This window comes from Saccopteryx bilineata, chromosome 7 (genome assembly GCF_036850765.1).
Source record: "Saccopteryx bilineata isolate mSacBil1 chromosome 7, mSacBil1_pri_phased_curated, whole genome shotgun sequence".
Taxonomy (NCBI): domain Eukaryota; kingdom Metazoa; phylum Chordata; class Mammalia; order Chiroptera; family Emballonuridae; genus Saccopteryx; species Saccopteryx bilineata.
The window spans coordinates 110,173,146-110,191,090 of NC_089496.1; the positions used below are offsets into that span (position 1 = coordinate 110,173,146).

The 17,945-nt window shown below is 54.4% G+C and overlaps 2 protein-coding genes across 3 annotated transcripts in view; one reads left to right on the forward strand and one right to left on the reverse strand.

Annotated features, from left to right (window-relative positions):
- INSYN2A (inhibitory synaptic factor 2A) overlaps positions 1–17,461 on the reverse strand; it is a 62,282-nt gene extending 44,821 nt beyond the window's left edge. The window contains exon 1 of the mRNA XM_066240184.1: positions 16,926–17,461. The gene's annotated coding sequence lies outside the window, so the exon portion shown is untranslated. The remainder of the gene's footprint in view (positions 1–16,925) is intronic.
- The window catches only part of DOCK1 (dedicator of cytokinesis 1), a 437,923-nt gene that overhangs the window by 218,562 nt on the left and 201,416 nt on the right, over positions 1–17,945 (forward strand). The window lies entirely within an intron of this gene.

The following is a 17,945-nucleotide window of genomic DNA, read 5'->3' on the forward strand; positions in this document are numbered from 1 at the left end:
ACCCATCTTCCTTTAAACCCTGTGCCTGGCACCGCTGTCCCTGCCCAGAGAAAGCTGTAACCAGCAGTGGCCCATGATAAACTTTAAAAAGCATCAGACAGTTGTGGCCTAGTCGCCAGCTGTTGGCCACATCACAGCTGGCTGGCAGGTTAGGCAGAGTCCCTCCAGGTGGGTCCGGGAGCACACCCGGCCCGGGAGCACGGCCTCGGTGAAGGCTGCCTCCGGTGTCGGGCTCGGCGTGAAGCTGACACGGCACCTGCAGCAATCAGAGAAGCGCGGGTGGGCGTGGGCTCTCCGGTTCTTGGAGTTCATCTCCAGGGTCTACAACGGCAGAGGTTCACGAAGCTCACTTTCCGTCAGAAGACAGTATTCTATCAAATTCACCAGCCTGTGCTGTTTAGAGGTGAAAACAGCTCGCCGTGGTTGAGCTGGTCTGGCTCGGGGAGCCTGGCTGGGCAGGAGCTGTTTGGAATATAAATGTCTTCATTTCCCTCAAATTAAATTTCCTAATCAGATGTGAGTTGTAAATATATAAACCCCCTACTTTCAGATTAGTGATGGAGCACCCTCTCTGCGTGCTGCTTTAAATCAATGGCTTATGCAATGAAACAAACGTGCTCACTCCCGCTCCGAAGGGGTGAACCGGATAGGTGACCAAAATGCCTACCGACAGGGAAACGGACACCGGAGTCCGCCTCCACGCCGCGCAGCCACGGAGATGTTCATTGTAAAGATCATTTAGTGTCACCGAAGCACCTTTCAGAAACGAACCGTGTTAAGCGAGAGAGAGCGGCCTCCCAGGTTGTCCTGGAAGACAATGAACAGACACCGAATGAAGAAACGTATTTCGAAGGCTCGATAGTGCATGAGCATGTGCGCACAGGCATGCTCGTGCACGTGGGTATGGACCACTACGTACAGGTGTGTGTTTACAAACATGTCTGGGCAGCTGGGTGAGCCCAAGAGCATTCCATGGAAGAAATAACCACTTACGAGCAAACCCACTGTTGGGATGATGGGATGTGCCATCTGTTTAATTAGAAGCAAAATGGATTGACCCTTGTCTGCACTGGCAGTCGGAAGGGAACTGTTGGATGTCTGCAGCTGCCAGGAGAACTAGACGGGTCAGCTCTACGTGCTTAACGTGTGAGTGCTGATCGAGAGGGTTCCAGCATGACCTTGCCTGCGCCGTGACCCTCATGGCAGAATGGAGTCGATGGACGGCCAGGCCACCGTGCCCACACCTCCCTGGGTCCCACCCATCAGTGGAGGCAGCAAGTGAGCAGGGCGGGCAGTCCGCTGAGTCTGCCCAGGGACCCTGTGATGCTGCTGGTCTTCCCGGGGCTCTCCTGCTGTGGAGACACCTCGGAGTCAAAGGTGCTGGCTGGAACTCAAGATTAATTGGGTCAGCGTTTTCTTCCATATGCCGAGGGAATGCCTGAACGTTAGGCTACTGAGAATGGGGGCGGGGACGAGGGTAGAGGTGAGGATGAATGTGCCGGTCTTGAACACGCAGCCTCCTGGATGGCAGGGGAAGTGTGGCAGAGCTTCCCCGGAAAACGAACCCCTTCCAGTTGCAAAACAGTGAGTACCAAGCCCAGCCAGTGCCCACTGATTCTTCCCAAACGGATATCTCCTCTCCTCTGGGCAGAGCAAACTGCTTATAGGTTTTGGACTGTGCCTTACTTACATTCATTATCCTGTCTAATTTTCTTTAATACACTGAAATGACGTTTTTTTACCCCCGGACATTGGTTCTCTTCTTCAGAGCCATTAAGGAGAGGACTGAAATGAGGTAACTAAACGGATGGCACTAACCCCCAGCCCACGAGACCGGGCATGTGGGGAGGACGCTGCCCTGTCTCGGTGCTGTGGTCCGTCACAGGAAACCCGTCCAAGTCCCCATTCTCCTGATTAGTGGGATCTGGCAGGGAGGCCTCTGGCGTTGAGAATGGACAGGCAGATTGACTGTCCCATTGGGGCAGGCAGAGGGGCACCCATGGAGCTTCAGGGCAGGGTTTTTTTTTTTGGTATTTTTCCGAAGTGAGAAGCGGGGGGGGGCAGGGGGGGAGCTGAGGCAGAGAGACAGACTCCCACATGCGCTCGACTGGGATCCACCTGGCATGCCCACGAGGGGGCGATGCTCTGCCCATCTGGGCCCTTGCTTTGTTGCGGTGGGAGCCATACTAGCACCTGAGGTGGAGGCCATGGAGCCATCCTCAGGGCCTGGGACAACTTTGCTCCAATGAAGCCTTGGCTGTGGGAGGGGAAGAGAGAGACAGAGAGAAAGGAGAGGAGGAAGGGTGGAGAAGCAGATGGATGCTTCTCCTGTGTGCCCTGGCCGGGAATTGAACCTGAGACTTCCACACACTGGGCTGACACTTTACCACTGAGCCAACCGGCCAGGGCTCAGGGCAGGTTTGAGAGAGAAGAAAAACTCCCCTCGGCAGGGCCCTGGTGCCTTCATATCCCTGATGTCAGAAAAGCACATGTTCAGCAGCAGAAAGCCTGTCGCCAATGACTTCAGCCCCCGGTGCACGGTAGCGTCACCCCACGGACTCCCTCACGCTGGCCCGCTTCTCCTGCCTGGGAATGGAGGGAGCGTAGCGTCTCTCGTCTACAAGGACGCTTTGCGGTGGGGCAGCGAGTGCTTGGAATGTCCAGGAAATGGCCAGACTCCTCCTCTTCATCTATGCCTCCCTGTGGACTCAGTGCTTTGATTCTCAGCCTACAGCTGACGTCAGCGCTCACCCGTGTGCTGTCCAAATGGAATCTAAACTAGTAGAAATGAATTAGCAAAATTTTTATGAGGCTGGAGAATACCCACTGGCAACAGGAAGAACGTGCCCCTCCAGATGGGGCGCTCCAGCGATGGGAAGGACGGATTCCATTGGCGGCACAGTCGGCTTGGCTCACCCGTGACGTCCGGCAAGCCTGGTTTCAACCGCCCCCTGGAATCGAATGGGAGATGGGTGTTTTCCTGTCCATCGGCCCCACCCTTCGTCTGCCCTAGGGGCAGGACAGTCACAGACAGTGTCAGACACCAGCCTCCGGTTTGAGACACGGCTCACGAGGGGCACTCATTATTGTAGCAGATGTCCCACTTGCTCCATTTCCTGGAAGTTCCAAGTGATATGGCAACAGCCATCTGGTAGTTTGGGGCCCACAGAGGTTGGTTGCTGGTGGACCGCTGAGGAGGCGATCTCCCTTTCTTAGATTTTTTTTTTCCAAAGTTGGAAACGGGGAGGCAGTCAGACAGACTCCCACATGCGCCCGACCGGGATCCACCCGGCACGCCTACCAGGGGGTGATGCTCTGCCCATCTGGTGCATCGCTCTGCCGCAATCAGAGCCATTTTAGCACCTGAGGGGGAGGCCATGGGGCCATCCTCAGTGCCCAGGCAAACTTTGCTCCAATGGAGCCTTGGCTGCGGGAGGGGAAGAGAGAGACGGAGAGGGGGAGGGGTGGAGAAGCAGATGGGCGCCTCTCCTGTGTGCCCTGGCCAGGAATCGAACCTGGGACTCCTGCACACCAGGCCAACGCTCTACCACTGAGCCAACCGGCCAGAGCCCCTTTCTTAGATTTAATGGGAGTCTCACTCTCGTGAAAACACGGACCCACCCGAATAGGCTTTGGAGGTATTTTGCCTTTTTGATGAACTATGACGAATCCATCTTTTTTTTTTTTTTCGCTTTACTAAATGGCATGTTTTGACTCATGATATAGCTGAAGCTAAAATTAGAACATCAATTCTTCCAAGAAATAGCTACGTCCAATGAGTATGTGTGGCCCCCGCCGGTTCTCCCTGCAGAATCTTGGGATTCCACATTGGGACACCCGGGGCTGGACTTCTGCTGGGAGGGACCTGTTTGCTACAACTCAAATCAGTTCAGAGTTCAAGTTCTGCCTTCTCTCTCTCTGGCAAGGTCAGGGGCATGCCCACCTCTGACCGTCAGAACAGCTCCCGGGTAGTTTTCATTGCACGGTTCCTTGGTCTCAGCCAAACTGTGGAGTTGGCAAGGTGTTGGGGTTTAACGAAAGGGAGAAAGGTTCTCCTGCTCAGCTTTGACGTACAAGACAGGCAGCCCGGGAGCAAGAACTTCCTTCCCTGAGACCGCCGGTCCGCCGTCCTGTCAGGCCCCAGACAGAGTTATTAGTACATGTGGTCTTCACACAGACTCGTCAGCCACGGCCATGCGTGAGAAGGCTGTCTTGGCTTGATTTCTCCGGACTCACATCTGATTCTTGGGCTAAAAATGACTCAGGGATGGTTTAATCGGAGTGGGACAGAGGACATGAGTTCAGACTCATGACATAAAGTAGATGGCCCTTTTCTCTCCTTCCATTGCATCTGACGGGGAGCCTCAGAGGGACCTCTTGCCTCTGAAGAGAGCTCTTACCAGGCTAGACCAGAACTGAGACTAGGCAGAGAGAGTGTGTCCCCCTGGACATGGAAACTGGGGGGCCGTTCTTGGTAGCAACTGGTATTCATTGCAGGTGCACTGAGTGCACTAGGGTGCAGTTGTAGTGCTTAGGACCCAAAACGTCATGGGGAAGGGGCGGGAGGAAAAGAGAACCAATCAGAGGTGTCCGTATGACACCCAGGCAGTCGTCACATCTCATTGCTTCAGATAAATTCTACCTCTCATCAACCCTGGTGTTTTCTGCTCTGCCTGGTCAGTTGGTTCTTTCATCCTTTCCTGGATCAACAGCTATGGTAAACCTCTTGTCTTCTCCATGTGTAGGAAGAGTAGCTACCTTATAGCTCAGTGGATAGTGTCAGCCTGGCGTATGGACATCCCAGGTTCAATTCCTGGTCAGGGCACACAGGAGAAATGACCATCTGCTTCTCCACCCTTCCTCTCCTCCTTCACTCTCTTCTCCTCCTGCAGCCAGTGGCTCAGCTGGTTTGAGTGTCAGCCCCGGGCGATGAGGATAGCTGGGTTGATCCAAGCATTGGCCTCAGGCACTGAGAATGGCTCTGTTGATTCGAGCATCGGGTCCAGACAGGGGTTGCTGGATGAATCCCGATCAGGGAGAATGCAGAAGTCTCTCTCACTATCTCTCCTCCACTCACTTAATAATAAAAAAAAAAAAGAGCAGCTACCTTAAAAAAAAAAAATCTCTATCTATCTATATCTATATATATCTATATATATCTATATATCTATATATATATATGAAGTACCTCTGAGTTCTGCTCAAAAATCTTTAAAGGCTTGTACCCTTGTACATGAGAAGCTCAACAGCATCTGGTAGCCTGGGGAACTTGGCAGTCCCTCTTGGGAGGTGGTCTACACTCAGCAGTGACCTGAGACTTTGGGGTGGTCCATAACCCACCGAGAAATGTAGTAACTGGGCTCACATTGACTGAACATGGAGCAGAGGTACCCAGTGTTAAATGCAGGACTCAGCTTGGCTTACACTGGCATCAAGAGACCGTGCCCCAACTCAGGCGGGTGCAGTCTCTCGGCCCTGTCATTCTGAGGGCCCCTGGCAGGTGTGGCAGTGCTGTGCCGAACTCCCCACTGCAGTCCCCACAAAGCACCATGGATGGTTCCTTCCTGTTGCCTCACCAGGTGACTTCTCCCTTTCCCTTCCCACTGTCCCCACCTTGACCTTGGTGGTCTTATGCCCCTGCCCTTGGCTCTCCACCCCCCCCACCCTGCAGGTCCTGTTAGTCTAGCCTCTAGTGCCCACCTCTGCCTGCTCTGCCGACACCTACGGGAGTCCCAGTTCTATAGCATTTCCAGAAAAAAGCAGGCCTTTTTTTTATACTGCTCACAAAAATTTGGGTAATGTTTCAAGATGAATATAAAGTGATAAAAAAAAGAGGCATTTGATTCTTCTTATTAAGAACATCAGAAAAGCAAACCAGTCAGAGAAAGATGTTCAGTTATGCAAATGAGATACAAAACCAACTTTTATTTCATTGGTGAAAATGCTAAGTTACGCAGAAGGCTGAAAGGACTGGGGTATCTGCAAGTTCCCCACATTTCTGTGAGCAGTGTATTTAAGTTCTTCTACAACCCTTCCCACCCTACTGACCTCTCTAGACTCCTCACTCTGTGGAAGTTAAGCTGGTTCCCACACTGTCTCTAGGATACCCCTGGTCAGCGCCGGCCGTGTGCCCACCCTCCCGGTGGATCCCAGTCTGGACTGTGTCCCCCCTCCCCTTCCCTCCCACAGAGAGCTCCTTTTTGATGGCTCACACCTAGTCTTGCCTTCTCTGCCTACTCTTGTCCTCACTGCTGCCGTTGCTGGGTCAGGGAATATAGCACACCTGCCGGTCTAGGGTGACCCAGACGTTGTACCAGGAGGCGGGCACCCAGGAAAAGGAGGCCCGGTCCTTCGAATGTGCAGTTCAGCCCGGGAAAGACATAGGTCTGTGGGTAACACCCACCTTCTGTGCTCACGACCGTCATGGATACAGGAAGGAGAGAGTGCTAGGAGTGTCCCCTGGAGAGTCAGGACAGCCATCACCGGGGAGACGTGAGAACAGGTCTAAAAGCCCCAGCCAGGTAGCTCGGTCGGTTATACATCCTGAAGCTCAGAGGTTGCCAGTTCAATTCCCGGCCAGGACACCTATAGGAACAGACCAAGGTTCCTGTCTCTCTCTCTCTCTCCTTCTCTCTCTAAAATCAATAAAATAAACATTAAAAAATAATAATACAATTAAAACTCTCTCCCTTCCTGTCTGTCTGCCTCTCTCTCACTCTCACTCTCTCGCAAAATGAGGACAAAAGCCGAGGCCTTTGCTGTTTTGGCCGGTTCTCTCTGGACACAAATGTGCTTGTAGACCAGGCCCCGCCCCCAGCACCTCCTCCCTCCTGAATGCTCTCAGCCTTCCACAGGTGCTGATTCCTTTAAGAATGTAGAGACTGACAGCACAGTGATCTCTCACTGAGGCCTTCCCTGTGACATTTTAAGGTGGCTTTGGGGGTGGGCACAGTATTATTGGCTTTTCTTGGACTTTCTCTGTATCACCTGGACCCTCCTCGCAGGTGGGACATGGCTGTATTCTGAAACCCAGCCAGGGAGGTGAGCTCCAGGGAACGGACAGGATGGAGTTTCATTCGTTTGAGTAAAACCTCGTCCAGAGGTGTTTTTTTCCTTCTGAACCCTTCTGTAACTATTTGAATTTAGGTGTTGTACGGTGTTCCTTTAATCTTTTTTTTTTGAGTGCTGATGGAGGAAAGAGAGATAGATGGTCCCCACACTCGGTAAAATGAGTCGATGGTACGGAAGTGATGCATAGTTTATATTCACTCCCGAGCTACCTCGGGGCCGTTGTATTTGTTAGGGTGCAGGTGACCTGCTGGGGCTGCTGAAGTCTCCCGCCTCCTTCCTGGGGGCGAGAGAGAGGGAGCTGTGCCACGTGAACTAGGAATGTGATTCAGAGATCTCAGGAGCCCGTCCGAACCTGAAGCCGTCACAGTGTGCAGCCCCGGCTGTTCTCAGCGTTCTCACCGGACATGGGAGGTCCCTGTGAGATGAGGGGCCTCTGACCTTCAGGGAGAAGACAGGGGAGGGCCCCAGGGCACCTCCGTATCACCTGACGTCTGAGAGCAGCGTGTTTTGGCACAAAGGCTTTGAAGGCGTTAAATGTCTTCCCTTTTTCTTCCCTTTACTTCAAATGGAGAACAGAGGATGTAAGATTATATTCGATACATAAAATCAATACTTAAGAAATACAGTTCGACACTGCTGTGTGTCTGTTCAGATGAACATGGAGAGGACAGAGAAGGGAGATGAGACACTAGAAAAGGAAGAGAACAGGAGGGAAACCGGGCATGGGCGGCCACAGAGATGGACGGACAGACACACACAAGAGAGGGAAGGCGCAGGTTAACCACCCTTCGTCCTGCCTGCTGTGACCAGGCACAGGCTCATGTCCTGGGGTGCACAGAGCTGCTCTTTGGGGGGCAATGATAACAACCTGTCCCCCCCATCCACCTGACAGTTCACCCGGCGGCAGAAGAGACTTCCAGGCTAGGATGGGCACCTGGGTGGGGGACCCCGCAGACCCTGGTCTGTGCAGCTGCGTCACGCTGAGTGTGCAGGCGTGTCGTACGCTCCTGTTTCTCTGCTGCTTCTGCCCTGTCCCCTGTCGGGCGCCTCCAGGGAATGGCCACCCTCCTCCTTCCCCAGGACGGTGGCAAAGGGACAGGAAGCTGAGCCGGGGGCATGACTGTATGGGTTCAGGAAGGGCAGCCAGCGTCCTCGTGAGTAAGCAGGGCCCATGACAACAGGACTCCGTGCACCAGGGAGCACCAGAGCCATGTGTTCAACAGGAAGACGTACATCGATCTACGTCCTCCAGGGACCCCTTTCGGACCCTGGCTTCCTGGAAGCCTTGGGAGGAGAGCACAGGTGCGGAGGGCGCGGGGCCTCTGACACGTCTAGAGATGCGTAGGAGCAGAGAACTCAGAGGGAGGCTGTGCTCCCTCAAGACGGAGGAGCCCATGCTCTGTCCCCAAGGGCTCCGTCCCTGAGCCTGGCTCTCCAGAGAAAGTCTCTCGGTCTCCACCCCAGCCCAAGTCAGCCAGTCTCGGGGGGGGGGGGCGGGGGGGCACGGTGGCAACACAAGGCAGCAGAGATTTTAGTGATGTGTCTGTGATCAAGAACCCTAGCCTGCAAGTTTCACTTTGTGTTTCCTCCCCTCTCCCACAGCTCTCTTCCGTGTCGTGCTGTTAGCCCAAAGCTTAGAGTGTCACGTGGCCCAGAAAAGTTGCCCTGAAAACCTGATTGAATGAAGGGACGAAGGAATGATGTTCTCGGGGAGCGAGAGGTGCAGTCCCTTCCATTTTTCTGTAGCGTAAACCTGGGACTCAAGCTAGATTTGGGGGAGATCGCCAACAGAGCCCGGGACACGGCCAGCCGGGCCCCCTCTCCGTGACCACACTTGGTCCTACTTGTGCGTCCGCCGTGGAGGGGGGCTCTCCTTCCAGGGGTGTGCAGGGTGGGGGGCAGTTAGGAAGCAGCAGCTGTTGCTGTTAGGTTTTAAAATACAGGTCTTCTGCACTGTGGACCCACGATCTAATGGCAAACCCCAGGGAAACTGTTACCGGACAGGTCGGCAGTAGGACCTTTGTCCTTCTGATGTTGCAGTTTGAGGTTGCAAAGCATCTAGAAATCTGTTCCTTCCGAGGACTTCCGTGGCCGGGGTGGCCCTTCTCACCTGTAGACCTAGGGCATGAGACCCCTTGTTAGTGCCGGGCTGCTCAGTGGATGACTTCCTTTTAGATTTGACATGGACGGCTTGTGTGTGTATTGGGCGAGGGGTCCTCAGGGTCCCCCATTGGACATTCTCCCCTTCTCCAGTCTTTTCTTGACAGGGTCCTTCCTGGCTACATAGTATCACGTGATTCTTAAGAACCGGGGTGGAGAGAGACTGCCCACCTAGTTTTCAGTTCCGGTCCTCCCACGACGTCATTCTGAACCCTAAGCACATTCTGCTCTGTCCTGTCCGCAGGGCGGGCAGCGGGCACACCACGAGCTGACGCTCCGGTAGTGCTCGCCACGTGTCTGGTACCGTTTTACACGGAACGGGTGTGCTCACATTGCTTCCCCCGAACACCTTCTGAAGGACAAGTTACCATCTACATAAAGGTGGGGAAACTGAGGCACTGACAGGTGCGTCCGTGCCCACGGTATCTGGCAGAACTGAGAGTGTAGAATGTGGGCAGTGTCACCTGGACACTGTCCTCACCTCGCTGATCTGTGACAAGGGCCTGGAGGAGGGGGGGCCGGTGCCACAGAAGCCCTCACTCAGCATGTGGTCCTGGTGCTGCGGCCGATGACGTGGATGGCGGCCCGGGCAGCACATCTGGGAACACGTTGTGGACCCGGACAATGCGGGCTGCATCCCTTGAGAGAGACATGCTGGAGAAGCACCTGGAGCTCTCTGCCTCGAGTGGCTGATTAAAAAGTTGTCCGAGGTTTTTATTTGAAAGCTGGGCAGGCCGGTGGTCATTTTCATGGACTCTTTAGCTCTAGAGCTTGAGTCAATGCTTCCGTAGAGAATTTATAGGGCCCCTGGGAAGGAATGGAGAGCCCAGAGCCCCGGAGGGCTGCCCACCCTTACTGCTCCCTCAGCAGCTGACCCTGTCCCCGTCCCACGAGAATCTCTGAGACAGATGGTCCATGTTCCAACCGGATGCTAAATCCCATCATGCAGCCTGACCCTGGGTGTTTCTGCCACACTAGCAAATCTGATAGGCACAATAAATAGATATCTGAGCCGACATTATATCGGGAGTGGGCTATGCAGCACCAGAACAAAGCAAAGCAAACAAGGGGTCAGTGACGTCTAGAAAGCCACTGAGCTCAGGACCCCTGTGAAAACAGAAACACACACTAACCCCGAGAACAGCAGCTCTCGTGGGGTTCTTTGGCGGGTTGCCCGAGAAGTCGGAACGAAAAATGTGTTGTGGTTGCGAGAAACTTAAACTTTTTAGCATCTCTTTCGTTATTAACTCTCCACACTTCCGTGCGCTGTGAACTTTCCTCAGAACTAATTCTCAGCCGTGCTGTCCGAGCTGTTTTAAGTCTGAGGTGCACGACCTATGGGAAACTTGTCTTTTGTGCCATGTGTGATTTCAACAAGAAAGACAAGGGAAATCAAATAAAAAAGCAAGGCTTTCTGTACCACTCTGGTATTGTTATTAAAAACAAAACAAAAAAAACAGTGATAAATGGATAGGTCTCGTATAAAAGGTCAGTGGGGTGGATGTTATGATATCAGTTTGAGATGGGAAGTCAATGCCAAGAGACAGCCTTCTTTTGTTTCCCTTGGGCTGACCCCGTGACCTCTCCAGAATTTTGGTAAAACTCAAAGGGAAAACTCCTTTCGTGACGACACCAACTTTGGGGGTGTCAGGGCACTGAATTCATCTGACTGGGGCAATATTGAATTTCTCCCTTTGTCTTTCCTTCTATTTTGGGTCAGGAAACACAAAGATACATTCTTCCTTTACAAGTTCAACTTCTCCCCAACTGAATTTTTTTTTTTTTTTTTTTTTTTTTTTTACCAAGGGAATCTCTAAGGCTGAGGCCGGTGGTAGAAAATCCCAAATCGCTGATACTCCCCCCCCACCCTGAGTGGCGGATGGAAGGGTCCCCCACCTCTGCCTGCCGGGCTTCCTTCTCCCAGCCCTCCCGTGACAGCTCCTTCTCATTTCGCCCAGGAAAAAAAAAAGTACGCTTTGAAATGGAAGAGAACAACTGTCGTTCAGTCTGGAGTCCCAGACTTTCTAGCAAAACCAATGCCCAGGTTCGTGGTTAATGGCCTCATTCAATATTTACTAAGGATCTGTTATTAGATAGGACTATTCTTAGTCCTTTAATCACGCCTTTGTGTGGTGAATCCTTGGGTCCATTTTTTTTCTGCTCTCTGAAAGTATTTCTCATGGAAGTTCTAAGAAGTAAGAAAGGATGAAAGAAAAAAACAAACAAACAACTTATGTTTAAAAATAATATCCCCAGTGAAAAACTCAGGCTTAGATTTCTGACACTAAACATACACGTCTTCCCCCCAAACCCCGCTGGTTCCCTGACTTCCCCGTGTTCACTTACGTCGGTCTCTACCACCTTGTTTGCTGGGGGCATCATCTCTAATTCCTTTTCATGTTGCCATGTTATAAAGATCTGCCACCCGGAATGTTTCTCACAGTGCCCCCCCACCCTGTGGTCCATCCCCAGGGCTGTGTCCATCACTGCTGGCATCAGTTCATTCCCACTGGTCACGCCCCGTCAGCTGGTCTCCTTCTTCTTCTCTGGTTTATCTCTACCTATCAAGCCTTAATCCTCCAGAAATATGTGTTACTGTTAAACCCTTCCGTGGTTACCTGCTGTCAGGTTCCTGTCCTGTCCTGTCCTGTCCTGCTGGCCTCTCCTCAAACCAGCTTCAGAGGGCTTCTCCATTCTCCAGTCCCCACGCCTGAACCTGTGCCCATTCACTGTCTCACTCCTCCCAGCTATAAGCCTTTTGCTCTGGGCACCTGACCACGGGGCTGAGCCCCCGGGGTGTGCCTGAGTCGGGCTTGGGCGTTTCAGCTCAACCTGGGTTCTCTCCCCGCTCTCCCTCCCACCTCCTCTCGCCCTCCTGGACTTGAACTTCTGGGGGACCCGTCGCTCGGACTTGCAGCAGCTCACACGTGGCCGTGGCCACTGCTGTACCACAGGGGGAACCCTGCCACAGACCGGCCGGCCTCTCTGGACAGGTCCCTCCGCCTCTCAGTCTCCCTCCCCGCTAGGTTTTGCCCATTTCCAGGGCCCAGCGCCCAAGGAGGCTCACACTACTTCCTACCAAAACAAGCAGAGCATCTCCAAGCAAAACGCAGATAAACAGGAGGTGTCCACAGCCTGACCGCTATGGACATATGGAACAGGCCAAGAAAGAAGTGGGCAGCGGACAAAGACAGGCCACTTCCCAGGGAGCAACCAGTGTGGAGGGGGCCATGTCACCAGCGAAGGGACCTGGAAACACAAAGGCCGGTCAGGTTCATTCAGGTGGGCAGTGGACACGGCCGTCCTCCCCACGGTGGTTCCTCAGCTGGGCAGCTGCAGCAAGGCCCCCAGACCCTCAGCACCCCCTCCCCCACGCCTTCTCTATGGGGCATTGAGGAGGACGGAGCAACTCTTACTGGTGAGGCTGCTCGTAGTATTTTCAGCATCCCATAGTCTCCTTCTCATGTCTCTCTTCTGTGCATTTCATTTTATGCCCAAGGCTAGATTATTAATGAAGGCATTGGAATTTTCCATAATAACAGCACTATAAACTCCGGCCAGCATTTCACCCGCCATGAAACAATTGTTTAAAAAAGTTTCCTTGCCCCTGGTGTGGCTCATGTGAGTGTAACTCAGGTGAACCTACCATGTGCAGGCAGGGTCCTCTCTCCCACCTTCTCCTGCCCAGATTTCCTGACGGTAAATAGAGCACAGCTGTGGACCTACAGCATTTTGAATAATCAGCTTCAATACACTGTAAAAGCAAAATACTCACAAATAATGACTTCGGAGGCAGTTCTTTCCGAGCCCCTTTGAAATATGGTGTTTAGTCAAAAGGTTTATAATTTGGAAGCAGGATTCCTTCTTGTCCCTAATGTATGCTTTTCTGCATTCCAACAAATCTCTTCCCAGTCCCGACTCAAGCTGGGGATACGCGCTCGGCGGAAGGACACAGAGCTAGCAGGTTAAGAGTGTTGTGTTTCTGTTTAGATCAGTGGAATGTCACTTGATAATGAGTCTGGGTACCTCGGAAGCCCTCCTCTCATTTGTCACAGTGCGCATGACGTGGGAGTTCTCGGGGCTCAGACCCATCTTGACGATCCCAGTGACTCTGGTCGGGGGGCTTCTGGAAGACTGTGTAAATTCAGGAATTGAATTTGGAACCAGGAAATGTCTCCGAAGTTATGGTTTTTCTTAACCTGAGAGTTTAAGATTCTTGGCTGCTTGGAGGCATTCTCGTACCTCTCTGGGTCTGAAACAGTTATGTTTCCATAACCTGGCCCAGAGGTTCGAGCCGAGACTGTGTACGGCTTCCTGTCTAAGACGACCTGGCCTCTGAACAGCTTGTTCCTATGAAGCAGGGTCCCCACAACGTGGTACCACATCTCTATGGTCTCCCCTTCATCTGTAAGTAAAATAGACTTTTAAAATAAACTGGTGAAAAGTGACCACGCTCTACTACGTGATGGTGGTATAGGTTAGCTCAGATGTCGGGTAAAGGCTTACCGGCGTGTTAGTGGATTTCATGCTAACGTTTATTTGTTGTCATGTCGCATCAATCATGCTAAATTTTGCCTTAAAATATTGAAGCCATTCAATAATGTTATGAAATATTAAAATGGAATCTGTGAGAAGACTAAAAAGGATCTCCGCTCCGTGAATGCTGGCAGCTGACTTCGGGTTGGGGGTGGGAGGGAGGAAGGGCTCAGAGGAGCTGTGGTGGGCGTGAGGCGTGGTCCTTCAAACGCACTCGGGACCCGTGTGAGATGACGATGCCGGCTCTGTCTGGGGACCCCTCGTGACCTCCCAGTTTCCAGAGGGCTGTGGTTGGACTCAACCAGTTCATCATTTCCTGTGGCTCCCCAGGCTTCTCGGGTGCCTGGCCACTGTTGGGTCAAGCAGCTGCCCTGACACCCACCTGCTCAGTGCTCTGAGGGGCTGCTGCAGAGCGCTGGATGGAAATGTGCCCAGTGACCCCTTCACTGCCGCCCTGAATCGATGCCGGTCCACAGGAGTGTCCCTCTCTCGCATCACTGGGTTGGCTTTGTTGTGCTCCCCCCCCCACCCCCCACCCCCTGTAAAGCAGCCTGGAATCTGCTTCTCATAAAAGAGGGCTTTAGTAAGTTTGTTTCTCCCAATGAGACAACCACGGGTGAGAACAGACGAAACAGTACAGACATCTAGCCGAGTGGACACATCTGTCCAGACTCTCCGCTGTGAGCAACTGTCAGTGCTGAGAATCGCGTTCATTTTCTGACGGCTCCTGCCCCCCCCCCCCCCCCCCCCCCCCCCCCCCCCGCTGCCTGCCCACCCACGAGCAGGAAGTAGTCTTCCTGGTAGCCTGACGCCTTTTTGTGCATGCGTCTTGCATATATTTACTTATTTCCTTAATTTTCCCTTCCTAGGGAGGGAGAAACAAAGAAACAAAGATCCCCTCTCCTGCCACGGGGGAAGCAGTTGTGGCAGCAGAGAGAAGAAGCCCCCGACAGCCTGTAGAGGAAGGGAGCGTCCAGCCTTCCGTGGGGCTTTTGAAAAGCTCTTTGTGCGAACACGGAGCTTCCCAGCTTTTGCTTATTAGCCTGTTTCTTAACCAGCCATGGTGCTTCTCAATGGGATAATGGGCCTGATTTAAGTACAAGCTCAAAGTCTTAGTCACAGTCATAAAAGATGGAGTCGTGGCAACTACAGTTAAGTTGAAAGGCACACTTGGCTTGTTCAAGGGCACCGTGCCTTTAAGGAGAGGTCTTGTCCTTTTAACCAAAAGAAATGAAATGGAATCGTCATCCCATCTTTTAAGGAAATGATGGATTTAGTGGAGTGGAGAAAAGCTCCAACTCTCTGTAAGCTCACATAATTTATGCAAAACCGGGCAATTAGTGATCACTGTGCTAGACATTTTTCCTCCAAATGCGCCTCTAATAAAACCATCATGAGTAGCAGTGCCATCTAATGTAAGTAGTAAACATGGATAGTAAATTATTAATATCTGGTGAGGCATGCACATGGCAGAACTTCCATTTCTCCTTCGGGCTGCTGCCTGTACGCATTGGTTAATCATTCTTGCAAAAAGAAGAAGAAGAAGAAGAAAGCCAAGATAAAGATGAACTTTTCTCTGAAAAGTAATATTCAATCGGAGGACATGAATGTAACCATCAGCAGGAGGTACGAGGGGGGAACCCTGAACCTTCCCCCTCTGCCCAGTGAGAAGGATGGCTACATTCTGCTCCGCCTGCAGCGCAGAAGGGAGAAGGTTAAAGCCCGTTCATGTAGGGACTACTCCCTGGGAATGGCCCAGGTCAGATGATTGGGGTGGTATTTTTTTCAGCCAGGTTCCCAGCGCTGTAACCTTGACAGTCCCCCACTGGCCAGTGCAAAGGTAACCCCCTCCCAGCAAATCCATGTCCAAGGGAAAACCGGCCAGCCCAGCGCCCTGACCTCACCCCTCAGTGAGTCTGCGCTCAGGGCTTGTGACATGATGGCCCGGGTGCTGGCCAAGGCAGGGCTGCCCAAAGTTCCTTCCCAAGCTGGCCGCTTCACCTCGGGATGCTTCCGCAGAATGTAAGCTCCTAAAGCAGACAAGGTCAAATTAAACTGCTTCCCTGCTGCTTCCGGCTGTGGGGGCCTGAACCCGCCGGGCCCCCAGTCCCGGCCCTGCAGCAGCAGAGGGGTCTGGCGCCTGATCCCTGCTCCACAGAAGAGCCAGAGGCACCCATTTTCTCTTCTATTTACTCCAGAGGCGCCTCTCCTCCCCCTCTGCTGGCATCCCCACCTTGCTAGCTCCATCTCCCTGTGGCAAATTTTTGGGTAGTAGAATGCTGAGGTCACAGGGACAGGCTCTTGATCGGAGAGATAAAGACGCCGAGCATGAACCAGCAAGACGCACACCAGACTCTGGCTCTTGACTTTGGGCTCCCAGGCACTGCTGCTGCCCCTGCCAGGCCAGCCCGCGGGCACCCTCCTCCCTCCTGCCCTCGCCGGCCTGCCTGCAAGCCCGCCGCCCGCCACCGGCTGGCTCGGGCTGCAGCGTTGGTTGGTTTCCCACGCCTGTCCCGGTCTGACTCGGGATGCCAGGTGCCCCAAAGCCTCGTGGGCGCTCACCCCCGGCCCGCAGCCCCGGGCAGGTGCCAGCCAGAGCGAGCCCTGGCAGAATGGAAGGAGACGGGCATTTCACGTGGGCATCTGTCTTCGCTCCTTCTCACGCCTCTCCTCTGTCGCCAGGGACCCCTCTGCTTGGACTTATCTCCGCCCCCACCCCGAAGTTAATCAGCCTGACTTGCCAGTTCGCTTTACTTTGGAAAATACTTAAAAAACCTGGAAACATTAGGGAACACAACCGCCCCCGGATCCCTCCAGCTCTGCCTGGCTGGGGCTGTCGGGCGCTCACGAGGCTGTGGCGTTTGTCTAGAACCTACATCGCAGCCATGCAGCCTCGCTCCTCCCTGGCTGTCGCCAAAGTTGCAGAATGCCTCTCGATTTTCTGGCCACACCAGATGCAGTTGCATAACCTCGCCCCTTGCCCCCCGCTTGCCCCCGCCCGGTCAGCTCCGACTGCGAAGGAGCCACCAAGTCCTCAGAGAAACCAATTTTGGGGCAAGCATGAGCCAGGGTCGGCGCCCGTCCCGATGGTGCTCCGCCTGCAGCCAAGTGCAGCGAACACAGGGGCGCGGGAGGAGGCTGCTCGGGGCTCCACTTACCTTCCGCTGCTTACAGATAAGTCGAGGTCAGTGCAGCTCCTGGCTCGGGCATGTCTCGCCGCGGACCCGGGCAAGCCTGGCGTGGCACGGAGCACTCCGGGCAGGGCATCCGCGGGGAGGCTTGCCGGGCTCGCGCGGAGGAAGGCTCGGCTCCGAAGACTTGGCCGGCTGCGCGCCTGTCACCCGACCCTCCACCGCCGCGGGCCCGGCCCGCCCGGCCCGGCCGGCCCCCTGCGCCGCAGCTCCGCGTCCCTCCGACTCGGCTCAGCTACTCGCACGAGGAGGCAGGGGCTTAGAGGGCTCCGGGGACGCCCGCGCGCTTGCTCGCTCGCGGCGCGGTGGAGCCAGCCACAACCACCCGGCTTCGTGCTCCTCCGATGTCCTCATTTACTGCAATTGTCTTCGGCGAGATCTCGGAGCCTGGGCCAGGAGGCGGGGGCGGAACGGGGGAGGGAGCTGGAGGGAAGTCCTTGCAGCGGCCCCCAGGTCCCAGCTACTCCGCGGAGCCCGCGGTTGGAGGGGAGGGCACTGGAGCCGAGCGCGCGCCTGCCGCCTGTGCGCCTGGCTGGCACCGTGGCGGGCGGAGCCCGGTGCCCGCGGGGGCGGGGGTGGGGGCGGCGCAGGGCCGGCGGGCTGTGTGCGTGGGGTGGGGGATCCGCGGGAGTGGAGGAGCCCCCGCCCGCGGACGCAGGAGCCCCAGCCTGAGCTGGAGGAGATGGAAGGAGCCGCCAGCGGCTGCTGCCTGCGCGCGGGGCTCCACCGTGGTGAGTCCTCGGGGTCTCTGGGCTGCAGGCGGCGCTGTGCAGCCCTAGAACTTGTTGAGTCTACCCTGCAGCCGCCTCTGGAGCAGCTGGAGGGCGGGGGAACCCTGCGTTTTCTCCAGGGAGGGGTTGGTGAGGACCCTGCACTGTGGTTGTCTGCTGTGCCAGCCTGCAGGGCTTTGAGATCTAGCCGCGTCTGCTCCTTCCCCTTAGAGTTGCTGTGGCCAGGAGTCAAGGGCAAGTTTCCGTGTGGAGTCCA